The sequence below is a fragment of the Sceloporus occidentalis genome, unplaced genomic scaffold, assembly GCF_023333645.1.
Source record: "Sceloporus occidentalis isolate IW3139 unplaced genomic scaffold, rSceOcc1.0.p SCAF_3, whole genome shotgun sequence".
In the NCBI taxonomy this organism is placed as follows: domain Eukaryota; kingdom Metazoa; phylum Chordata; class Lepidosauria; order Squamata; family Phrynosomatidae; genus Sceloporus; species Sceloporus occidentalis.
In genome coordinates this window covers 171,585,987-171,613,071 of record NW_028316983.1, presented here as the reverse complement: position 1 = coordinate 171,613,071, position 27,085 = coordinate 171,585,987, and the positions used below count along the sequence as shown (strand labels likewise).

The window sequence follows — 27,085 nt, the reverse complement described above, 5'->3', positions numbered from 1 at the left end:
GCTACATGAAAGTCTATTTAGCTTTTAATTTTGACACCTAATATGCTTTCTTTTATAGTTGCCAAGGCTTTCAGCTAACTTAATTTTTCTTCCTGTTTAACAAGTATGTCAAGCACAATCACTTTTATAAGAAAGACATAGAAAGATCTATGTCTATCGATATATTTGAATTACACGAAGAAATATAAATGATCTCCCAATAGGTATACATCAGGGATGGGCAAGGTGTAACTATAAGTGTTGTTGAATTACAGCTCTCACCTGTTTTAGCCAACATAGGCAAATTCTGAAAGTTGCAGTTGAGCCACATTTAGAGATTTGAAGTTTACTTACCTGTGTTATAAATGTAAATATTAAAATTTGGTGCATTTACTTTCTTGTTAGTGAAATAAGGTGCATACTTGAAAAATTATTTATAAGACTGGAAATAACGACATGCTGAAGCTAGCCATAACTGATTAGTAGTAGGATGAGGCTATAGAATCCAGAGCATTGTTTTACCACTGCTCAGTTCCAGATGGTTCAGTTAGTTTGGAAAGACTGTTCAATCTAAACTGAGTCCTGATTTCTGTGGGGAAGGGTTTGTCTACACTGGTGAAAAAGATCATACTCACGCCAAAGTTGATGCGTTAGTCCTCATGACATATGACTACTACAAAGCCTTGGTCAGAAAGGCTGCAACAGTGTCACCGAGGTGGGTGGGCCAGTGGGGCAGATATGCACAATGATATGGCATCACACCGATGTGCACAGTGATGTGGCATCACACTAAAATTCAGCCTAGTACTTGTGGCCACCATCCTGGTTGATGTGGAGCTATCCAAAAGATTGTGCTCCAGACTGGCCCCAAAATGAGCAGATAGTGTAGGTGCACCTAGACTATTCTTTTGCTATGATTTCGTATTATGCTGAAATCATGGTGGACCTCTGGAACAGTAGAAAGGTTGAGATGGATTATAGCTCCTAAACCCTTTCTACTTGCTAGAGCCTACACACACATTCTTGAATTCATTGTTGGACTGGATATGCTTATAAGATGAAATTTGATCCTGGCAAGATAGGGCGCTTTGGGTCAGTAGAACAGCTGATGTGAGCCTAAGTTGAAAGCTTTTTGATGGGAATCCATGTTCCTTGATATATTAGATCCATGTTTTTGGAGATCTCTTGGGAGTTTATTGCATTGGCTTTGCTCCCACGATAGACATGTGGTGTAACTTTAAGAAGGTGGATCTTATCGCATTCCCCCTTATCTGCGGAGTACGCAGCCCTTTTGCAAGCTAGGCCTTTGTCACATCTTTTCAAGAATGGTAAAATCCCATTCTTGAGAAGATGTGGGAGGAGCCTAGAGAAGCCCCGCTTGCAAATGGGCTACGTACTTCCTGGCAATGGGGAAATGCTATAAGATCTGCTTTCATAAAATTACATCCTACATCTGTTGTGAGAGCATGTGATCATCTCCTTGGACTTAGCTGTTCTTCTGTTTAATCCAATAGCTGCTATGGACTGGTGTGCTTTTGTGCAATTTTGTTGCTAACTGTTCCCTTTTTTCTGGCCCTGATCATTCATGTGTTGGTCATAGTCTGGTGAGATTACTGTAAAACAATCCATGTGCCATACTGAAGGTGTGTGAGATTTATAGCAGGTGCAAAATGTTATCTTTTTGATCCCAGTTTTGTAAAGGAGAAAAGACAACTAGTCTTTAAAGATATGAATTAGAGGTAGGTTCCTGGCAGAAGAGATGTTAGAGGCTTTGTCACTACCCATGAAGGACCCATGCCATCCTATACCAGAGTATCTGAGCAATACGACAGGAGCTAAGGAAGGGAGCATTTGCTTTTTGGATGCCTAAGACACATGTGGTGTTGTGGTTTGAGCATTGGACTATGACCCTGGAGACCAGGGTTCAATTCCCCATGCAGCCATGGGAGCCCACTGGGTGACACAGAATGAGTCACACATTCTCAGCCGCAGAAAACCCCATGATAGGTTTGCTTTAAACAACAGCAAGAAGAAATAAAATTGCCACAGTTACCCTGATCTCTAGGCAAGCTGTGTGTGGGATTTATAATTCCAGACACAGGTTGTGGGTTATTTGTTTGTTCACTTTAAAAAATTCCGATATCAAGTGCAAAGAACTCTCTCAGAAACTCACAACAAATCAAAATATACTGGCATACAATATAAACATTAACAATATAAACATAAACTACAAGAAGATATATAAAGCAACAATCTAGCAAGACCAGTATTGGTCTTGTTCTGTTTCAGATTCATTTTTAAGTCCAACTATCACCTGATCAGACTAAATGCCTGAAAGAAAAGGAAAATTTTCTGGAATGATACAGCAAGAAAAGAGGGGGAAGGACTAGGTAAGAAGCAAAATATTTAACTTATAGGAACATAACACTAGACTTAGCTATAGACGGAGAATGTTGTAACAGGAAAATGTTATTTGATAAGCTGTTAACAAATGCTTGGGTAGTATCTGCTTTAGGTGCTTTGACTACAAGGTGACAAAAAAAGGGAGGGGGAGTATTGAACCTTCCTCAGCCAGTTCCTCAGTAACTCTTGCAATATGTAACATCATGGTAACATCCTTGAGGATCAAAAGTAGAAATGCAAATTACATAGAGCTATTTCCATTCTTTCTGATAAAGTGTTTAGTGCCTTTCTGAAGCTTGCATGCTGGGTCAGCAAAAGCAAGATGTTAACTTACTTGTTTTGTGGTTGTTGTTTTTTTCATTTACTGCAGTCAACATCTCCACAGTTTTTTGCATGAATTCACAATGGCATGGACTTTTATATTTGAATAAGAGTTTTCTGGAAGAATAAATTATTTACCAATCTCATGGCTATAAATTATTCAAAACCCCTAAGGTTTATTATGCCAATAAGTAAGTTAAATACTTTTAATAAGCATTGTATTTATCTAGGATTTGATGTAGCATGCTTACTTAAATCTCAGAGCATACATATTTGATATAAACTGTCAATAAAATGTATACTAAAATATAAATAAAGTATATTATGTAATTATGCATGTTAATTTTTAAAATTTTCTGTTGAAGACTATTTTCATGTTGTTTACCTAAACAATAAATATACCTCTTGGACCTAAAACTCAATCGTTGTACATTTCAGTGGGACCCCTGTGCTAAGATTTGAAGAGAAGTTATATTTTTAAAAAAACATGTCCTAAAGGTACACCAACAATGAAGGCTACGTTCACCTAGGATGAAATCTGGCTTGAAGCTATAGGTGGCCTTATCATTAGCTGCAAGAAAATTGTGGTATTCCAAAAGTTGTTTCTTGGTTCATGCAGGTTGCAAATTGATAGAGGAAGTTAGGTCTTTTGAATAGCTTTTAACGAGAATGATCAAATCTCACAAGCAAAGGACAAATTGTTTTGTGCCTCTACATATAAATGATCGGGGGGTGGGGGGGTGGGGTGGGGAATAAAAGGATGTAAAGAGAAAGATGAAAGGAAAACACAGCTTGAAGTGCTTGGTTTATGATCCTTAGGGAAATATGTTGTAGAAACAGATCTGGAAAGGAATATAGAATATAGAATTGTCATACCATGGGTAATCTGCCCCAAACACTCATATCTTCTGGAAGACATTTCCTCCAGTCATCCAGGACTGTGTTGGCAACTATTAACTAGAAGACTTTTCTTCATCAGCCCTGAAACTGTGGAATGACCTTCTGGAAGAGACTCAACATCTGGATACACGGTTTGAATTTCAAACAGCATTAAAGTCCAGTCTCTTCTGGCAGTGTATCCATATGGTTTTTAAATTATGACTTCATTTTCTTTTAATATGTATGGTTTTTAAACTTATGCTATGTTCTTTTAACTGATTATATATTTTTAATTGGTAGTCATGTTTATAACCATGTTATGTGTCTATTTCTTGCTGTATTTGAACCTGACATTTCCCACTTCAATCCATAGGTAAGAAATAACAACAAAATTATATGAAGACTTCTGGCTTAGCACACTGCCTCTAAACATTTTTGAAATAAGCTAAAAACAGAGTTGGCTGGGACCAGTTAGCATCTTTAGTTGCTTATCTGTACTTTATCCATGGAACCTTTGAGAATAGCAATGGTAGCTTTCCTAAACAGGGTATTGGTGAAAGTCTGATTGAAGCTTTACATTGATTCATTCTTTGGGGCTGGCCACATGGGCTAAAAGCAATGGTCCCATTTCGAACCCTACCTATCCAGATGACACACGTGACTGAAACAGGAGGAAAATGGTCCCATACTGCACTCCGGGGCTTAACACTGGAAGAAAAGAAACCCACTTCCATGATTGTGCCAATGTATCACTAGATGGACCTATGCACTGTATGGGCAGTCAATCAATAGTGCGATCGGCCAGCTGGTTGCACCTAAAATCCAATAGGCTGGTGGTTAAGCAGGATGAAGTAGGTGATCGGCAGTTGCTGGCAGTGTGTCTGTGTGTTTGTGTGCATGCATTTGCAGCAGAATAGAATAATTAATAATGGTATGACAAGGCTTGTAGCCATGAATGCTCCATTTTGGTGGGTCTGTGCTTGCAGAGGGTGGAGGGTAGTGTGGACTGCATGTCAGTTGTCGGCCCATTGTGGGAGCTGGCAGTGTGGTCCGCCCGTTCTCCCAGCAAATTGTGAAATCCCATGGATAAGCCAGTTTTCCCCTCCATCTGCTCAGACCCCAGGACTTCTATAGGACAGATTCAGGACTTTTCCCAGTATTGTGAGATATTGACATTATTGGATCTATGGCACCTGTGGATATTTCCTCTCTTCTAGCTGTTCCTGCAGGGTGTCCAGAAAGAATAATCATGGAATAGTGCAGTCATCTGTACACAGATGGTGTAATTGGCATTCAGCTTGATGTAAATTTACATGAAATTCCCATTATTTTCTTATAGTGACATAGAGAGAGAAACAAAAGACTAATGATTAAAAAATGAGTTATTTGGTGGATTCTAGATCTTATTTTGATTAAAACTGATCTGTGTGCCCACATCTCTTTTTAAGAAATCATAATAACGTTCTGGAGAACAAAGAGCCCCACAGTGATATTCTAAGTATCAGAAACCATCTGTGGCACTTTCTTTGAACTGGAATTTTAGTTTCTGCCAAGCCCAAATGAAGTGCTAGGTTGGCAAAGGGCAGCCATTTGTTGTTGCTCATCAGCTGCAGGCAAATCCTTCATGCTTTTTTCCATGCAGTTAAATATGAAATTACAAATATCTTTCAGCCAAGTGCAATTCAGAAATAGTTAATAAAGCCATAAGTATCAGATCAAACTCTAAAATGAAATTAAAACATAAAACTTCTTCTGGTAAGAATACATTGTTTGGTTTCTACTGATTAACTCCCACTGCCCCCTTTTAAGCTTACACATTGTTCTTCTGAGAGGACGCAGAGCATGATGGCCCATAGTAGATTATTTTTGTATACTAATAGCTTTGAAAATGTGAATTTAATCTCTGTTTTCAAGAAATTCCAGATTGCTGACAATATTCTTATCAGTAGTTTTTGGAAGTACCAGGCATTAAACTATGGTTAACTTAAATGCAGAGACTATAGCAAACTAGTAAGAGCCTCATTACCAGAGCTTATTTGTTTCTTTCATTTGTCCATACACTGCTTACTGCATTTCTGTCTTCCTTGGTTCAGCCATAGCAATCTAAATCAAATCTCCTGAGAGGAGGCAGCATATAAATGCAGACCAAGTCAACAAGATAATGTGACAAGTAGAAATCAGTATTTACACAGATCATTCATTTTGTTGCAGAAAATGAACTCGTTTCCAGTAGATAAGTGACAGTTTTTAAAAGGTATAAGATGCTGACTTACTGGTTCTAGACAAGCAGTGACATAGGTGGTACAAACTGCAAAGGCCAGGCAGCTAATGTTAAAATGTTCCATACTATCTTTTAATGAAAAGTGGTGGTTTTCCTAAAATATATATATATTTATAAGCATCCAGAGGAAAGTATAAATCCTGTGACACAAGAAAATACAACTTTTGAACTAGAATAGGTTAAGCAGTTGAATATGCTGTACATTCCTTCCTTCCTTCCTTCTCTGTGTGTGTGTGCGTGTGTTTATGCATGTAAGCACCTGGTTCTTTTGGTGTGACTATCCTTATTCTGTTTTTAACTCCTGCTATGACAGAACTGTCACACAACTTACCTCCTACAAAATATTACTTGCCACCTGCCAGGACCACTTGTCAAAATGTGCCTTGCTGTTTCAAAAAAAAATAAAAAATAAAATCTGTCTATATCTCCTCCCAGCCCACAAGGGCTCCCAAGGCAATGAACAAGTAAACATGAATTAAAACAATCCAAAAATACAAACATTTTAAAACACACATTAAAATACTCTTTAAAAACTCTTAAAAGCAGTCTAACAACAATACTAGAATCCAGTTTTAAAACACATAAAACAGCCTTTTCAAACACAATGTCATGTGGAACAACACTGTTTTGGCTGCCCGCCTGAACCTTAAAATAGATGGGGGCAGCCTAACTTCCTTGGATTGGGAGTCCCACAGTCTTATCTACAGGACAGCTGCTACAGAGAAAGTTCTGTTACATGTACCCATCAACAACTTCTGGAAGTGCTGGGACATATAACAGGGTCTCCTCTGAAGATCTCAAATATCTCATATGGGAGGAAGTGGCTTTTCAAATATCCTGGCCCAAAGTCACGTAGAGCTTTGTAGATCAACACCAGCACCTTGAATTCTGTCTAGAAGCAAATTGGAAACCTGTGTTATATGGTTTCTAAAATACATACCTGACATACCTGACACCAGTCTGGCTGTTGCATTTTGTCTCTGAACACTTTTCAAAGGCAGCCACAAACAGAATGCATTACAGTAGTCTAATATTAGTTACCTTCCAATTAGCTTGATCCACTGTGGGCAGACCTATCTTTCCCATGAAAGGGCATAGCTGGCTCACCAGTTGAAACTGTGCAAGGGCACTCCTGGCTACCTCAGCAACCCAATTTTCTAGGACCTGTTCTGGGTCCAAGAGGACCCCCAGGCAACAAACCTGATCTTCCAGAGAGAGGGCAATCCCATCCAGAACAGACTGTGATCCCAATCCTACTGACCAGCAGCACTTCTGTGTTGTATGGATTTTCACCTGTATCTAGTCCTTTATGGCACCTACACAATGATTGAGCACCCTTGGTACTGATATAAAGTACTTATAAAGTACTTGGTACTTATAAAGATGAGATAGAGCTGGGTATCATCAGACTACTGATGACAACCAACACACAAATTCTAGATGGCCTCTTCCAGTGGCTTCATGTAGATGTTAAAAATCATAGGGGACAGTATAGATCCCTGTGGAACCCTATAGGCTAATGACCAAAAGGCTGAGCAACATCCCCCAACACCATCCTCTGGAAATTTTCAGCCAAGAAAGACTGGAACCACTGCAAATGCCTAAAGTCCCATGTCAGCCAAACAATTCAGAGGAATATCGTGGCAGAAGGTATCAAATATGATGAAAGGTTCTCCTGTTCAACTCTTGGGGTAGGTCATCCATCAAGACTCTTTCTATCCCATAACCAGACCTGAACCCAGATTGGAATAGATCCAGGTTATTCATTTTATCAAAGAAAAACTAATTCTCTTGGTCTCAGGAATAATTGTGTACCTGTATTGGCTTTCTTGTCACTGTTAATTGATTTTAATAATTATATTAACAATATATTTCTACAAAACAATCTTTTGCACAAGAATAGCTTACTAGTGTTTTATATATTGTACTCAATTTAGAGAAGGAAAGAATATGTGAGCAGCACTTACATATAGAAGAGAGTTAGGGAAACAATATATCCCCACCCCAAAATGCCCATATTTGGAAAGCTAGCATACCTATGGCTATCACTGGTGTGCTAGTTTTCTCTACGCAGGGAGTTTAGGGTTGTTATGTACTACTTCTAAAAAAAGTAGCATTTAAACCTATCTCCCATCTGAAATTAGAAATGTTACATTCTAGAGAGAGCTATGTGTGTAAATACATATTTGTTTTGCTATTATTGTTTTTCTGTACCAAGAACTATAGATTACTACAGTGTTCGTGACAGGTGTAAAAGAAGGCATTCTATGTTCTTTAAACAACAACAGCTTACCTCATTTCACCTTTCATTATTTATTAAAACAGGATAGAAGTCTTATGAATATAGACATAGAAAAAACTTTCATAGGTTTGCAATGTTGGATGCCAGTCATCTCAGGAGACAAAGTTAAGCCCCTGTGTGTTTACAGTACAGTATGCGTGACTTAGTTTCTTCCAAGTGAATGGAAAGAGATTCTATTTAAAGCATGAAAGCAGTTGGTAACATATTCAAATCATAGCACAGAAAGGATTAATTTTCATCCTATAATTTATTGGAAATATCTTAATCATACCTCATCAAAGGTGTGGTGTGGCTGGAAAAAGAATGGCTAGTTTATCTAATCTCATGACATTTCTTCTATAACATAGAATTTTCTATTGCTAGCTTAATAATTAAATAGATAGTGAGCTGTCAGGTTCACACAGTTGAGAGCGAGTGCTAGAAGACTCCAGAGAACAGTGGTCTCTTGGTATTCTCTGGGGTTTATTCCCAGGACCCTTTATGGATACCAAAACCTGCCCTATTAAATACAGTGGCTTAGTAATATGATGTTCCTTATATAAAATGGTTAAGGTTTGCCTTTTGGGTTTTTTATATATTTTTGTTACAATTTTCAAGCAGTGGCTGGTTAAATCTGTGGATACAAAATCCATGGATATGGAGGGCCAACTGTAATGCTATGACATTGTTCGTATCTGTGAGGAAAAACTCCTCCTTCATTTATCTGTAGAAATTAATATTCCATTCTTGCCTAATTTAGTGTTTAGAAGTGTGTTGGACCAAAACTCCCATCATTCTAAGACAGCGGCATGGCCACTGGCAGAAGGTGGTGGGAATTATAGCCTAATGCATTGTCAGGTGCCAGGGTAGGAATGACTACTCAACTGAAATGCACCTGAAAGTGTCAATAAAAGGAAGAAGAATTCACTCCAGGTTGTTGTATCCACAAGGAACAAAGTAAAACAACTACTTTGTGAATTCTTCTTTAAGAGAACTCTTTTAAATTAGCCAGTAGATGGCTGCTTAATAATGGCAGAAGGATACAACTAGGATACAGGAAGGCTATTGATGATAAAAAAAAAAATAGGTGAGAATTTTGATAGGCTCAGAATTTTTTGTAATAAGAAGTTTCCAACATGAGTGAGCTTCATCCTAAATTCGATGCAAAGAATTGTTGTTGTTTTTAAATGTGAGGAAAAGCAAAACTGGGTATTTAGTTTGAGTGTTTAGTTCACACATGCGTGTAATTCTGAATTAGGATTGTCCTCTCTTTTTTTCCTGACACACTCCTCATCTTTACCAGCTCCATGGTAGTCAGATACAACCTGATCCTTTCCTAGAAATAGCTTTATGTGTTAAATTTGGCTAGTGAAATGGGTTGAGAATTTCATTTGGTTTATTTTTGATGTGAAATCAGAATGTTGAGATTTCTTTCTAAATTTGACAGAAGGATCTGGAGAGTTTTAAAACATTAATATAGGGGAAGCAAAACTAACAGGTTTGTCCATCCTCTTGGTAACATGGAAAAAATACAAGACTGTTTTAAGGCTTTGGAACCTGCAGCTGACTGAATAATAAAATCTGAATTGATACACCATTTTGTCTTTTCTTTGTGGCCCATGGTGTTAAGTAATCACAAGGTGATCTCAGTTTCTTATTTATCAGCTATCCCTTCATGCTGGCTTGATTTCTTGGTAAAGTATATAGTATTTGATAACATCAGTGCATTTAGTAGCTCATTTGGGAGAAATCCAACTCAGCATGTGATCTAGTTGCACTATATAAAGTTTCTTAAACTGAAGATTCTTTTTCTTTACAAAACAAACCTTTGAAAGCCAAGGCCACTGAGCTGTGGTACTGTTTTTGCTTATGAGAAGCCAGATGTGTAGTTCAGTTTTGTAAAATTATTACTTTTTGTATGTCTCTGTAGTCCTACTAAGAAAGATTGTGCAGGTCTAATGGAAAGATGTATCTGGAGAACAATGGGGCAGCATTTGACCTGCAGAATTGTTATTACCAGTGTTAATTCCAGTTTGACCTTAAGATTGTTCAGGGACTTTGCTGAGGGTACAGCTGGAGAAAAACAAGGCTCTCTTGCTTGGAAAACAAATGCATTTGAACTAGAGATTGCAAAGATATACAAACAGTGCATCATGGTGCTGTATTAATGAAGCTAGTTTCCAGTGTGTTGGGGTAGTGTTTCAAATAAAACAAGAGTACATCTAGCCCATAGAAATATACCATTGGGTGAAGTAAATGGAGCTCTATAGTCCCAAGGTAGCATTGCTGCATCAGCAAGAAACTGTTTAAAGACATCTCTGAATACCTGGGATATGATTAAGGTTTTTCAGTATGAGAGCTATAGCAAATCACCATAAAACATATAACACCAACTTGAAAACAGAGTTTTGTTGGTTCCCAGTTGGTACCAGAAATGCTGTCCTTGAACTTTATCATCACAAATGCTTCAGGTGTTTGGTATCTAAAGGACTGCCTTCTCCTGTATGAACACCCATGCTCTGCTCTGGGTTTCCCTGTCAAGTGAAGTGTGGTGGGATTACCCAGGCAGGCTATTTTTGATATTGGGACCAAGGCTTTGGAAATTCTCCCACCTGAAAATTTACAGTCCATAAATAGATAAAGAGATAGTACAGGAACACTTGACTATTCTAAATAAATTCAAGTCTCCAGGGCCAGATGAACTAAATTCAGGAGTACAGTGTGCCCTTGCTATCTGCAAGGGATCCATTCCAGAACACACACACCCCATGGAGAGCAGAAAATGTAGGACCTTAAGTCCTGTTCTTTTCACTGGGTGCGCACTCCTGTGTGCACCACCACATGTGCCCATGCCCATTGAAAAAGCCGGGGCTTGCCATCCATAGAAGCTCAAACCATGGATAGCAAGCCTGAGGTTGGTGTGAGCGCACTGTTAAAAGAACTGGCAGAAGTAATCTCAAAACCACTGACAATAATATTTGAGAATTCCTGGAGAACAGGAGAAGTCCAAGCAGACTGGAGGAAGGCAAATGTTGTCCCCAAAAGGGGTAGGAGGAGGAGAACCCAAACAATTACTGCCCAGCCTGCCTGGCATCAATACCAGGAAAGATTCTAGAGTAGATCATGGAGCAGAAAGTCTGAAAGCAGTTAGAAAGGAATGCCATGGTAACTAAAATTTTAGTTTATAAGCCTGAGGGCAGGGAACTGTCCAATTTTTTTAAAAAAGTAAGCCACTCTGATAGCCTTTGTGGCTAAAGAGCGGGGTATAAATACTAAAAATAAAATACTAAAAATGAATAAATAAAAGTCAGTATGGGTTTCTCAAAAACAACACAAACAACAAGCAGCAAGCTTACACTATGACAGTCTAGGAAAAAAGGGAACAACAAGTGATCTATGTAATTGCTTAAGCACATCTATTTTACAAGCTATATGTATCTAAATCCACAATGACGAAGTATCAAAAGACATCAATCAACAACACTGTCCTTCTGCAGAATAGGGTGATAAAAGTCCATATAAACACTGTCTCTAGTGTTGGCAGTGAATAAAACTCTACTGCTGCAACATCACAATATTGTCCAAAATCTAGAGAACAAACATTAATGGTACTTGGAGCAAAATAAGCCTGAAGTTGGAACTTGTAATTTTTACTGGTAGCAAGGTCCTTCGTCGGTGTATTCAGACGGCTACCTCCGGAGTACTCTGTGGCCGTTTCGATTCTCCACAAGTCTTCATCAGCATAAAAGAGGGTTTTTTGCCGGATTAATAATGTAAATAATGTGTTCCATTCTTCTAAATATACAAGGTAACAATAATTAATACATTAAATACCATCAATGACACAATACACAATCAAGTATAATTGTAAAACAGAATTCCAAGAATTAAACCATTGTAGCTTACCAATGACATTCACAACTTGGCTTAACAGATAAGAAGAATGCTGGTAAAAGTTTACAGGAATAGTATGTTATAATATACTCTAGCCCAGCAATAGGCTGCAGGTGATAGCAAAATGAATCCAGTTCTCTTAAAGGTATATCCTCTAACAATATATACTGTCCTAAATATCCCACAAAGTAAGCCCTAACCATAGCTGAATGTACTGTATCTTAATGTTGTACATACAAACCCTGTAACATATATAATAATTGCAAGATACTTCATCATTGTGGATTTAGATACATATAGCTTGTAAAATAGATGTGCTTAAGCAGTTACATAGATCACTTGTTGTTCCCTTTTTTCCTAGACTTTCTCAAAAGCAAGACATGCCAGACTAATCTAACCTCTCTCTCTCTCTCTCTCTCTCTCTCTCTCTCTCTCTAATGCTCTGTTTTTGTTTTTTGATGGAGTTACCAGCTTGGTAGATGAAGGGAATGCTGTAGATGTATTTTGATTTCAGTAAATGCTTTGACAAAGTCCCCCATGTTATTCTTGCAAATACGCTAGTAAAATGTGGGCTAGATAATGATACTGTTTGTAGTTTGTAATTAGTTGACTGACAAAACCCAAAGGGTGCTCAGAAATTCCCCCTCTTTGTCCTGGAGATAAGTGACTATAAGTGGTGTGTCCTGGGTCCAGTGCTATTCAACATCTTTATCAGTGACTTGGATGATGGAATAGAGGGCATGCTTATCAAATTTGCAGATGATATCAAATGAGGTTTGATGACACCCCAGAGGACAGGATCAGAATTCAAAAAGAATCTAAGAGATTACAAAGCTGGGCCAAAACTAACAAAAGTAATTTCTATAAGGAGAAATGTAAGGTACTAAATTTAGGCAAAAATAATGATGATGAAATGCCCAGATATGGGTGGGTAACACTGCTTGACAACAATACATGTGAAAGAATCAAGGGGTTTTAGTAGAACACAAGCTGAACATGTCAGCGGTGTAATGCAGCAGCTTTAAAAGCCAATGTGATTCCAGGCTGTATAAATATGAGTATCTTCCAACTCTGTGATTTGAGTTCAAGAAATCTTGCCTACGGCCATGCCACCCTGAACACGCCCGATCTTGTCTGATCTTGGAAGCTAAGCAGGGTCGGGCCTGGTTAGTACCTGGATGGGAGACCGCCTGGGAATACCGGGTGCTGTAGGCTAAAAAATAAAATTAAAAAAAAAAAGAAATCTTATTTGCCCACTGTTTTTTGTTTATAGCTTCTTAATTGGGTTTTTTAAATGCTTTTTTGTTTTAAAGATTTAGTTGCTGATTTAATATGCATTTGCCCTTGAATGTTGCGTTAGTGCCAGCAAAAAAAAATTGTGGATGGTTTTTTTTTAATAGTAAAAATAAAGATGAGGCAGCTTGACTTTAGCTTCAAGAATCTGTCTAGGCTGTTTGATGGAAATGAACAGTGAGACTAGGTGATGGGATCTGGAATAAATAAGTAGTTTATTAATAGTAGTGAACTTGGGTGTGTAGCAGTACAGTTTCTGCCATCTCAGTTCTTCGGAGGAATAACGAGTTGCAAAGGGTTACATTTTCACTTGAGTAACTAATTTATATACTTATGTATTAAGATAATACATTATTTAATACCTAGTTCTGAGATGTTGTTGCCATGTGCCTTCAAGTCATTGCTGACTTATGGCAACCTTAAGGCAAAGCTATCATGGGGTTTTCTCGTCTGAAAGTGTATGACTCACCCAAGGCCACCAGAGCGGGTATCCATGACCAAGTGGGGAATCAAATCTTGATATCCAGAGTCATATTCCAACACTCAAACCATTATGTCATGCTGGATCTCACACACTGCTGTGAGATACAGGTCAAGATAGTCAACGCACAATAAAAATGCCTATTGGAACCATAATTCTGTATTATGTTTTTTGTGCAAAGAGGCATGAATAAGAGAATTAGTATAAATGTGATGTTAATAACTGTAGGGAAATAATAATGCTGAAATTGGTAAGTATCACTTTAAAAACTGGAGGAAATTGCAGAAAGAGAGTCTAAGCATTTTAAAATCACAATTTCAAAATCCTAATGGCAAATATCTGCTGAACTGATCCCAGTCACTGAAGTAGTATGTGAATTAATATTCTGGACAAAAAGGGCATTAAGAAATCTCTTCTAGATACCTGTCTCGCAGGTAACAGCTATAGAATTTCATTACCCTGGGGATTTCCTTACATCTAAGTCTGAGCATCTTTGAGAAGTACTCTAGAATCAGAGGCAAAACATCAGTAGAAAATTGGGAATTATTTTTTATAATTGATTATGTCTCTACTGTATTAACTGGCTTTATTGTGAAGAATGATATTGTCAATAATTCAAAATAATATAACCTGAAGATGTCATTTATCCTTCCAGTTGCTGTTTTTCCACAAATGACCTGTGATTTACTTGTCTGTTTCTATCTGAGAAAGTTTAAACAACCACCATATTTGATCAGACTCATTGTTTGAATTACATGCTTCTCTGTGTGGGTTTGTTTGTAGTAAATAATCTCTTTTCTGGTAAACTATTTATATGCTTACAAGATGTATATCCATGTGTTTGCACTTGTAAATATATATGTGTGAAAGTAGATAAAGCTCTGAGTGACAAGTAAAATAAATCTGTGATTCTTTCACAAGAAGGCAAGACTGCTATTTATTTGGAATATTGAAAAAGGTTTCTTAGAAATGCTGTTTGTAGAATTCAAAGACAGCATGTTAGCCCAGATTGTATGCCAAGGGAAGATCTTTGAGAATAACAGAGAAAGAAAGAAGTTGGTAACATAAGCTTTTGTAGGCTTAAATCTATTTCCTCAGATGAATGGAGGGAAGTGCCTTTATAAGGCCTTTATAAGCAGGGTGTGAATGGGAATAGCAGTAGGAATGCAACTTGAGGGTATGGTGATGAGGTGAAAAGCTCAGTTATACTTATGGTTGCTAGGGGACAAAAGATGGAGGAAGGATGTTGCCTAATTCCAAGGTGGATAGATACCTATATGTTTGGTGAGGGTGTTGTTGGAATGTAGTGTGATGCTGGCTTGGATCCAAAATGGAGATGTGATGAACTAGCCAAGAGAGAGCCCTCATGAGGCTGGGTTGTTAACCACAGTCTGCCCTCCACATTTTCGGGGTTAAGGGCACAAGACCCTCATGAAAGTGAAAAAAACACAAATAGGTGGGGGAAGGTAGGAGGGGCATGTGTGCACTCCTTCCCCCCCCCCCCCATGCACATGCATCCCTTCTTGCCTTCCCCTGTGTTTTAGTCAACTGAGGGAAGCCCGCCAAAGCACAGGGGAAGGTGGGAAGGCTGTGTGCATGCCCTTCCCGGCTGCTCCCTCCCTTCTGGGCTTTCCCCAAGGGGTTAAAGCCCAGGAAGGAGGAGGAGGAGCATATGCCCTTCCCAGACGTTCCACAAATGTTAAACTTGTGAAAGTGGAGGCCCAACTGTAGTCTTATAATGTGTGTAGTTTGCCAGGAAACCATTGTTTGTTCAAGCCACTGTCAGTGGACTGGAATCTGTGCATACAGTGGGTATACAGTTATCCGCTGGGGTTTGGTTCCAGGATCCTCCGTGAATAACAAATTCCATGGATGCTGAAGTCCCATTAAATATAATGGCATAACAAAATGGTGTCCTTTATATCAAATGACAAAATCAAGGTTTTGGAATTTATATTTTTTGGAATGTTTTCAAGCCGTGGATGCTTGAATCCATGGATAAAAAAATCTATGGATAAGGAGGGCTGACTGTATATTCCAATTCTGTTGTTTCTCTTTCCAATCTTCCTTTGTAGTTTTTTGTTCAATGACTGATGTTCTGAGGTTTGAGGTGGTAAACTAACAGAAGAAGGAACAACTTCATCAGTATTGTGAAGGGTTGTGGTCATGCTATTCAGCTTATTTAGTTCTCCTTCTGGGCTTTAAATGTGATGTTCAGAGAGACTTCCTCATTCTCTGGATGACTGGCTTAAGTGTGGATTGTTCATACAGTTATCCAAGAATGATCATTCATGATGAGTACCAAACTCTCAATCCAGTGCCTCAGAACTGTATATATGTCACTAGGATTGTTGTTCATTTCCTAGCAAAAACATGTTTCAGTTTTGCCAGATGTACCACAGATAGAATACATATGGGGGCATATCTTAGCTTCTTATAGAGTATTTCATAAGTATTTCAAAAAGCATTACCAAAGGAATGTTTGCCAGATGAAGAGATTGTGTACTACATCCCATTTTTAAAAGTGCATAGACTGTTTTTATCTAGGAGTTCATTTTGGAGTTTTGCCTGAAAGGATTTGAGTCTCTTCCAGTGAGTTGATCTGTTCAGCATCTGCTACTGAAAAATTAAGATCAGATTGTTTCTGTAGCTTTTTGGAGAGTTCTGTGCTTCAAGCACATTTTAAATCTGTTGTTGTTGTTAACTGCCCTTGAGTTGACCCTGACTCACACCAACTCTGTGGATGAGACCTCTCCAAGACCCCTGTCCCCTACTGCTCTGCTCAGGTCCTGCACGCTCAGGTCTTGGGCCTCTGATTGAATCCAACCATCTGGCATGTGATCTGCCTCTCATCCTATTACCCCCTACCCTTCTTAGCATTATTGTCTTTTCTAATGATTCATGCCTTCTTGTGATGTGGCCAAAATACAACAGCCTCCATTTAGTCATCCTGGCTACCAGCAAGCCTTTGAGCTTGATTTGTTTTAGAACCCATTTCTTTGACTTCTTGGCCATCTACTGTATCCTCGTCACTCTTCTCCAGCATCACATCTCAAACAAGTTTTTTTTTCCTGTTGACTTTCTTCACTGTCAAGCTCTCACATCTATACATGGTGATGGGGAATATGATGGCTATGAAGATCTTTACTTTAATGTTCAGAGTTAAAATGTTACACTTTATGATCTTGCCCAGTTCATTTTGTTTGGGTGCAGGTCACCTACAGAATTGCCTCCTCCCATATCATCTCCCTCATATGCTTAGGTCCTCTGGTGAACATTTACTCCAGTTAGCCAGGACTAGGTTGGGAACAGTCAGCCAGAGGACTTTTTCTTCAGCCATCCCTAGATTGTGGAATGACCTGCCGGAAGAGATTTGATGGCTGTACAGTGCGCCCTTCCCTTATGTGGGGAATCCGCCACATAGAGGAATTCTTTTAGTTTCATCAGGCCTTTATGAATTAGATGGATAAGCACAAAACATTGGTCAATTCTACTCCTACCATGCTGAATTCCAGACTGCTCTTCTGTTAGGATTTTCCTTTGCCCAGGTTTAGAGCTTATTCACTAGATACCTGCCATGTACTTTTGGCACTATGGTCTAAAGCCCCTTTCATGCTGTAGTCCTGAAACCTAAAAATAAACGGTAAAATACCAGTATAGGAGCAGCCACCACCTTTCTTCCTTTAGTGTGACTGGGGCTGCTGCCAGCATCAAGCTCAGTTCCTGTCCTCTCCTTTAACCCCTCCCTCCCTGTCATATGCCTTGCCTGGCATGCCTTTGGGGGTTTTCAATTTTTCCAACTTTTTTCACACTATTTCAGAGCTCCCTAGCCCTGATCCACTCAATTTTTGAAATTTTGGGGCTCCGGAACTCTGAAAAAAACATGGAAAAAACTTGGGGAAAACATTTTTAAAGGGAAGGGGAGGAGGGAAAGGGGGGAGGAGGAGACAGTGAGACTACATGACTGCCAGATGCACTACTGCGGTGAGAATGGTTTTCTGCACCCACTGCAGTGCACGATTGGCATTTTAGTCAAGCATTTCCCCCGTGAATGAAAAGACACAGGTCAGTGACTGGGAAGCTACGGGAGGGAAGTGGCATCATGTGAGCAGCATCGCCGATGCCACTTCCTTCCCATTGGAATCGTGGCTTAAAAGTTGTGTGTGATAAAGCCCTTCGTCCTATTGGTACAGTTTTTAGGGTCAGATCTCTAACCCTTTTTAAAGAAAGGAACAGTAATCCTGAAGCAGCATCCAATAGGGCAAATTCATGTCTGACTGATATACAAAAACAACTTAGCCAGGATAGGGGCCCACCAGGTAGAATTACATTGAAATTATTCAGGTGGAAATATTCCCCTCGAGCTTTAGCTGTTATCAGATTCTTGAGTAGGCAGTCAATTTCTTGAGATGACATGGGGCTAGTCAAGGAGACTTGCACTGATTGATCCTGCCAGAGGTTGCTCAGAACCATGAAAAATACTCTCAAAATTGTTGCCAAGTGGAAACTGAGATTTGAGATTCTAGCTGCAGCTTAGAGACCTTTCAGCTTGAGTGAACTGTATTCCAGAATTTTACTTTGCCCTTATATCTCATGGCCAAGCCCAAATCCATTCACTGCACTTAGAAAAGCAGTTTTCTCTTCTTCAACAAGTCAATATATTGATATTGTTTTTAAATTAGGCTCTTATATGAATTTTCAGAATTTTATTACCACTAATGAGTTTAGTTAATTTTATTTATTTGTTTCTTTGTTTGTACTGCATCCAGCATCAAACCAATTTTGCATTATGTGAAGTAGGAATTTTAGAAGAATCTGACTGAAACAGATGTGGTTTTAAGCAATTTGTTGATAACCCTCCATTATTTCCAGATTGCCCTCCAAAATTTTATTCCTACACTTTGAGTAGCACTGGTGTAACTCATGTTTGGGTGTGATTAAACCAGTCACTCACATAGGTATAATTTCTTAGCCGTTGCCATAAGACCTTTTCTATCTCCTTCTTTTAACCTCAGAACTGCTGCTATTTCACTTTGACACCCTCCAGCCATCATGGGAAGGGGCTGCTGGGCTCCTTTTGATGGTTGGAGTATTCAGAACTCTTCTCAGATGTGTGATAAGGAACAAGAAAAGAAATTAAACTTTATCTAGCATATGAGGACAGAAAGAGTACTTGCAGATAGGCAGCCTGTACTGCTTCATGACAGTCAGTTGAGCTAATGAAGTTCTTACCTCCAAATGCCAGAGGAAACTACACCAGCAGAATTCTGCATGTTAGTCATATGCTAGAAGTGAAAGAAGAGAAGGTTTTAATTTTAAAAAATTAATAAGAAAACAAAAAACAGCACATGCATATAAACAGCATGCCAATATTTTTCCAAATGAATCTGCCCAGTATTTTTTTTTTGGGGGGGGGGGAGGCTTTTTAGAGGACACCAGAAGGTGGGCAGGCAAAGACCTACGAGAGGGACTTTTCTGTGGTTGTGTCCCATCTCAGAAACTCCTTCCAAGGGAGTCTCACTTGGCTTCAAGTCTGATACTCTTTCACACACTGAAGTGGGTAGGATCTTTTGATGCATCTTGGTCATTAATGTTGTGTTTGGCCTTTCTGCTTTTAAGAAATTGATTTTATTTTATTTAGCTATTTCAAAATATATGTTGTTGGCCACTTGGAAAGACCTTCCCCCGATAAACATATTATATGTTTGTAAAGAATAAATTATTTAAACATCCAGCAGCTATGTATTTACTGATACTAAGGGAAAGAGTGGTACATAGATGCCAGGGGCAATGGTTTCATTCTCTCCTCCCCCCCCCCCCCCAACACTCCCTGGATGAATAGTCTGACTGTTGGACGTCTGCACATTAAAAACTCCTGTTTCATGAAATGTTGTAGGTGTACCTAATATCTTCCTTGATTTGTAGCTTTTGTATTACAAAGAGATTTGTGTTGGATATTAAAAATGTCTCAAGTTCAAATTCTGCCCTACTGGGGCTGGCCCTTTGTGTCCCTGCTTTCATATTCACTTGTTTATTCTCTGCACTTACTGAGGAAAGAATTACATTTATGACTTGCAGATAGATTTAGAAAATAGGAACTAAGAGGATAAAATTAAATGCATTTCTCATGGACAGTAAGCTTCTGCCTTATGCTTAAATTATGTAAAGGTTCATATGATGATTAGAATTAAGACCAGTATTTTTATGGCCAGTTTTATATGTCTGTGATTCTTAAATGATCAGATTGATTATTAAGATTCAACAGGCTATTAATTCTATTTGTTCTATGAAAGATGGCTCTATGCATATTGGAAAGGAAATTATTTTGCTGCATAAAACAAAAAAAAAATACATATTATCCATGTATCAAATGTACATCTTCCAGACATGGCTTTCAGAGCATGTTTATATTGTCACATGACAAATGTGCACATTCCCTTTTTTTTAATCTATTATTTGGAGTGCCTTGTGAATTCTTTTTGCTGCTTTTCAAAATGGGTAAAATGGTTTTAGTTTTGTGGAAAGGGATAGAAATAAAACACATTTTGATCTTGAATGTACTTAAACATTATCTTGAACACATTTCTTTTTTGCATATGTATTTTACATTTTCACTTTTGGAATTGCACCTCCATACTTAACCATGAGTGGGCCATATCTTTAAAATGTAGATGTGCTGTGTTCATGTCCAGTTTTGAACTTTAACTCAGATTTTGCACAGGATAAGTCCTGAACTGTGAAGGTTCTTGTCAATCCAGGTTTCACCTCATCAGGGTTTCCCAACACTCAAGAAAAATGTTTTTCAACTATTTTTAATACTATTTCCATCTCCAGAGTGAGTAAGTCCAATGGTTCAATTACTGCTTTGTTTTTACATATAACATATGTATCAGAGGCAGAGGTTCAAATGTGATCCTATATGTGTTTACTCCGAAGTGAGACACATAATGGGGCTTACTCCCAGACAATATACCAATACACCACCTACATACTCTTAAAAGCACCAGATCCTATCTGATCTTAGAAGCTATGAAGTGTCAGCTTGTTAGTATTTGGATGAGAGATGGCAAATAAATACCAGGTGCAGCAGGCTGTATTTTAGAAAAAAGAACTGGCAAAACTATCGCTGAGTATTCCTTGCCCAAGAAAATGCTATTTTGCACAAATCCCACCAACACACACACACACCAGTATACAGGGGACTCATTCCAGACCAGGGCTTCATGAGTTTTTTGTTGTTGCTAATGAGCCTTTGATTCAACACCAACCTATAGTAACCATATCCTAGGTTTTTCTCAACAAAATTTATTCAGAGGAGGTTTACCATTGTTTCCCTCTTATGCTCAGAGAGTATGAGAATATCGCTTGTCCAAGGTCACCAAGTGGGTTTCCATGGCTAAGAAGGAATTCAAACCCTGGTTTCCCAAAGTCCTAGTCCAGCAATCAAATCACTACAGCCTCCAAGCTCATGAGTTTACTAGAAAGTAATACTGAAAGGACTATTAAAATGTGTGATAATATAGTTAACACACAGTGTAATTTTGACAATCAGGTGGAAGGGGAGAATAGAAGGGAGCAAGACAGCTAGGAAGAGGATATCATGCTAAGGGCTTTCCCTGTGTAGATAGGACCTTATACTGTGGGGCTTTATTTTTTTTCAATGTCTAGGGAGCAGTGCTCATCTCTGTTACTAAGCATAAGAGCCAGAGTTATTCCAGACTACTCTGTGGTCATGCGGCCAGCATGACTGCAAGGTCAATCTGAGGATGGGAGGTCCAAGGTCGGGATTAGTGGCTCAGAGGTTAAGAAGCTGACTCGGACTATTGCAAGATTAGCCAGTTGGCAGTTTGAGACCCAAGCACCGCATGATGGAGTGAGCTCCCGTCACTAGTCCCAGCTTCTGCCAACCTGTCAATTCGAAAGCATGTAAAAGTAGATAAATAGGTACCACTTCAGTGGGAACGTAACAGTGTTCAGTGCAGTCATGCTGGCCACATGACCCACAGAGTAGTCTTTGATAATGCTGGCTCTTAGGCTTAGTAACATAGATGAACACTGCTTCCTACAGTTGGACATGATTAGACAATCTTGTCAAAGAGGAAATCTTCACTTTTACCTTTTATCAAGGTCAGTAGTTAGAACTGGCTGTAAAAACCAATAGAAAAATCTTAGATTTTCCATTCTCTCCAAGATGGTGGAATGGAGGGTGGGGTTGGGGTGGGGACAGGGACAGAATACCAAACAGCCTTAATGAAGATGGAGGATGGAATGCTGACAACTGGAGAGATAGGCAAAACTTGGGAAATGGTATGGAATAGCTGAAACCATAAGGAGAAGCAATCCACAGCACATGATTTTGTTACAGGGTCCCAGTTATTCTTTAAATATCTGACGTTCATTTTGTAGGTGCTGTTGGTTTTTTAGCCAAATAGCACTGTGCACAAAAAGGAGAGAGATGTTTGGGGAAACATCAAGCTTTGCAGAAGTACCAAAAACATTTAGACTGATAGAAGAATGGAATGGAATAGGGAGCATTCCATGCTGCAGTCTTCTCTTGCAGATTTCTTCTTTATTTCCTGACTGACTGTGATAGCTTCTGTAAGTAAACCACTAACCATCAGATGATTTTGCTTTATTATCATATATTATGTATTCCATAACAGTTTGCATTCTTAAGTTGACCACCAGAGGTTTCATTGAGTGCTTTATCTTCCCACTCCCTTGCAGTAACAGTAACCCTACAGCTTTTATCTTCTATTTATTTCACACTTTGGTTCCCTCATAGATCTTCCAGCTATCATTTATCACCACAAAATTGCCCCCATAAGTACTACCCAGAAGTAACAATTTAGTGTATGAACAATGTGAATTTTAAATATGGGAAGACATTCTTATCTTATCCCCACTTCTTTATTTAAAGGCAGGCATTTGAGTTTGTACTGTGCCTTCTACCTAACTATATAGAACTGCCATACACAAGATTTTTAGTATTTTTCCACTTCCCACTACTGTCACTGAAATATGGGGGGAGATTCTCACTTAAAGAATATTAATCATCACCATCCTATTTGAAGCTTTCATATTAACTTGAGCTGATGCAGTTACCACATGTGAAGCAAGACAATTACAACCCAACATCCAATATATAAATTTTAATATTAGATTTAAATATTTGCAAACGGAAATTATGGATTATGTGTTTGGCAAAAATGGAAAATGTCTCCACAGTTTGTGCTTAGTTTTTAAGGTGTTTTTTTCAACTCAGAGATTCTTTCCTGTGGAACTAATTTTCATCATGAGTATGATGTGTCAGCTTGCTGAGTTCTCCCCTTCTGACCAAAGGCAATGGTGAGTTAGTAGCATTGTGAATAGAATAACAAGCATAAACACTGTTGATGTGTTTGTGGAGGCCTGGATTTGGGGCCTCATCATATGTTAAAGCTGCTGGAATGTCCTCTTCCCACAAGCAGCAGTCTTATTGTGTAAATAGTGTGTGAGACTGGTGCAGAAACCATGACAGCAGCACTATAAAACCTTATTTTTATATGAATGTTCAAAGTGACTGGAATATTGTTGATCACTGGGTTGCATTTTTCCCAGGGTCTTGCAGTGGTACCAAGCAGAAACAAAATCTGCCAGCTCTGAGCAGCCATTTTCTCCAGTGCCTTATTTCCAGCATAGTGTCTGTGCCAGCTGCATTTTCCCTCCTCCACCATTGGCTATGCCAGCATAATTAATGCTGGCATAGTACACCAACATAATTCCACCATTATCCAACACAATCACATTTAATTCTTAAATTATTTTTAAAAAACAGGTGAAGGAAGGATTAAATCCATTCAGGAAGATTGGCCATTTGTTGCAGATGGTACCACAGATCAAAGAGATCATAAATGCATGCAGAACCATGCTGTTACGATTAAATAGCATAGTCAAAATTGCTGTTATAGTAGAAAATTTCCTTTTCAAAAGCCAATTGTCTTGCCTTTATGTGAGAAACAAATAGAAAGCAGAATTTGACAAAAACAGATCTAGTGCTGTCCAGGATAAATTTAAAAATGGATAGAGATCTTAGTTTAACAGCTTTAGTGTTTATTCAGTTAATTGCTTAGGATAAATCAAAGTTTGCTTGACTTATGAAGCAGCAGATTTAAGCTTTTTGGTCAGTCTGTCTGTCCAATCCCCCCTGCAACCATTCTAAGTGATCTTGAGAAATATTCCTTTTTTCTTCACACAAGAAGGAATTATTGTTGTTGTGTGCATTCAAGTCATTTCTGACTTATAGTGACTCTAAGGAGACCCTACCATGGGATTTTCTTGGCAAGATTTGTTCAGAGGATTTGCCCTTGTCTTCCTCTGAAGCTGAGAGAGTGTGATTTGCCCAAAGTCACCCAATAGCTTTCCATGGATGAGCAGAGATCTTAACCCTTGTGTCTCGGTGACCTAGTCTAACTTCCAAACCACTATAGCCAGCCTTCCATATCCACATATCCCTTATCCACAGACTCAACCATCCACAGTGCTAGGAAATCCAGGGAATTGTAGTTTACCGCTCTCTGGCAGAGAAGGCTAAATGTCTCACAAGACTATAGTTCCCAGAATTCCCTAACATTGAGTCAAGGCAATCAAAGCAGTCTCCTGCAATGTGTTTTGGACCATTAATAGGTACATCTGTGAGGTAGGTTCTCAGCAAATATTTGTATGAGTACAGAAAAAATATTAAGTAATTTATTTTATTTATTTATTTAGGTATTTATATCCCGCCCTTCAGCCCTAATGGCTCTCAGGGTGGCTTACAATTATTATTTTTAATCAGACAGTTCCCTGCCCTCAGGCTTACAATCTAAAAGACACGAAACAAAAGGAGAAAGAAATGGTGGAGGGAAAGGGGATGAGGTCCAGTGGTTCTTCTCTCCCTCTGAGGCCTGGACCAAGGCAGATGGATTGGAGGGAGGGCTCTTCCTTCTTCCAGGCTAGCCCTGATGGAGCTGGACCTGCCTGGCGAACTCCCTCTCAGGCCGGTGGATGGCAGTTATGGAGGGCGGAGTCTCCTTCCTTCAGGCTAGCCCTGATGGAGCTGGACCTGCCTGGTGAACTCCCTCTCAGGCCGGCGGATGGCAGTTATGGAGGGCGGAGTCTCCTTCCTCTCAGGCTGGCCCTGATGGAGCTGGACCTGCCTGGTGAACTCCCTCTCAGGCCAGCGGATGGCAGTTATGGAGGGTGGAGTCTCCTTCCTCTCAGGCCGGTGGATGGCAGTTATGGAGGGCAGAGTCTCCTTCCTCTCAGGCCGGCGGATGGCAGTATCTGGTGTAAAGTATCAGATCAAGATCAAAACATTCCAAACAACTCATGTACATGCCCTTTTTTAAACTACACAAACCTAAGTTGTACTTTCTTACAGTGAGATAGATATGTTTATGAAGTCTAATTATAAAAATGGAAAGAAATGAAATGTCCATCCAGCTCAACCCCTCTACTGGATCCTCCATCCATCTTCATGTCTCCCGCTTGAGCCCAAAAGCCATACAGTACAGAGTGCAAAGTATGGCACAGCAAGTAAGTAATCTTGCTGCAAAGTGCACCAAACAAATTGAATACGAAAACAGCACAGTTATGCATTTTGTCTGGCAAGATAAAATATTCAACACTAAAGCTGTAGGCATCATTTCCCTGTTGTGTTTTACATCAGTGCTACTTAAAGTCTTGGTCTGTGGATCAATGCTGGTCTGTGAGCCACTTGCTAACAATCTCTGGTGAGCTTCCAAGAAAGAAGCAATTGCAAGCAATGACCACAAATATGGGAGTGGTTCCTGGAGCACTGGAAGGAGAAAGTTGCTATTCCCCACATCAGATAGCTTAAGAGGAACTATTTTACTTTTATACCAAGTTCAAATTTTTGTGATAGAAAACTAAGTACAGCTTTTTCTTTTCAGTATACTTAAAACAATGGTTGATAGTATTTCAAAATTTTCCCTCTCCTTTGGCTTGAATACTTATGTATACAATTGGCCTTCCACATCCATGAATTCTGCATCCATGGATTCAACCATCCATGGCTTGAAAATAATCAATAATAACAAAATCCAAAAAGCAAACCTTGATTTTGCCATTTTATGTAAGGGACACCATTTTACTATGTTATGTATAATGGGACTTGGGGATCCAGAGATTTTGGTATCCACAGGGGGTCCTGGAACCAAAGCCCAAAGAATACCAAGGGCCCAATGTACATTTTTTCTTTCACTATACATCTGACTTGCCATTCTCATGCATTTAAAATTTAGAATCTAAATAATGATACATTTTCACTTGAGCTGATAAATGGCCTAGAAACTAAATGACAAGCAGTCGCCTCTCCTTTTTCATGGAGGATCCGTTCTGGACCCCTTCACGAAAATTGAGTTTTGCCTATATTCAATAGCAATAGCAAGTACATTTCTATACCACTTATCAGTGCACTTAAGCACTCCCTAAGTGGTTTACAAGTGTAAGCTAAGTGCCTCCAACAATCTGGGTACTCATTTTAGCCACCTCAGAAGGATGCAAGCCTGAGTCGAGCTAGAGCCCTTTTGCTGGTATTGAACTCACAACTTTATGGTTGGTGAATGAGTGGCTGCAGTACAGGCATTTAACCACTGCACCACCAGTGGCTTAAATACAGGTGTGCGCATGTGCCACAAGCACACACCCCATTCATAAGCAAGAGACGCAGATCTGAAGACCTCGAGAATGGAGGGAGGACTGTATTCAATCTTCAGCTGGAAATCTTGTGTTAATGTATGATGTGAGCCACTATATGGGAGGAAGGTGGGATATAAATTAATCAATCTGGGGTACCAATAATGAAATATCCAGTATTTTAAATAAACAGGCATTGAGATGAATATGGAAAATGCTGCAGGTGGCTGAAACATTTCTTCCTGTTATGAATAGTATATTCCTTGCACTAAATATTCTATCCCATATGATTTACAAAAATAAAGGTGGGAAGTAAAATTAATTCTCTTGACTAATAACTGGGATGGGAATCCACCTCCAACCTATAGCCAGAAAGCAATGCAGCTCCTGTCTTTTAGGAGCCAGAGAAGACTTAAGAATCTAAGGAAAGTCTAGAAGATCTTTTGTGTTCTGTCTCGTCCTGCCAAAAACACCCACACAGAGAGATAACAGACTCGGGTTAACTATATTTAAAAGGACAAGACAAATCACTAATTTTAATAGATAGTTGATCAATATAATATGCTGAATGTACCCTAAAGTTGGCCACTGTATA

The 27,085-nt window shown here is 39.0% G+C and overlaps 1 protein-coding gene and 1 non-coding gene across 4 annotated transcripts in view; both read left to right on the top strand.

The window, feature by feature from the left end:
- Window positions 1-27,085, top strand: part of LOC149317121 (voltage-gated potassium channel regulatory subunit KCNG2-like) — a 94,893-nt gene that overhangs the window by 27,930 nt on the left and 39,878 nt on the right. The window lies entirely within an intron of this gene.
- LOC149317122 (5S ribosomal RNA) lies at window positions 13,135-13,253 on the top strand. The gene has a single exon (XR_016280818.1). It is a non-coding gene; the product is annotated as a 5S ribosomal RNA (ribosomal RNA).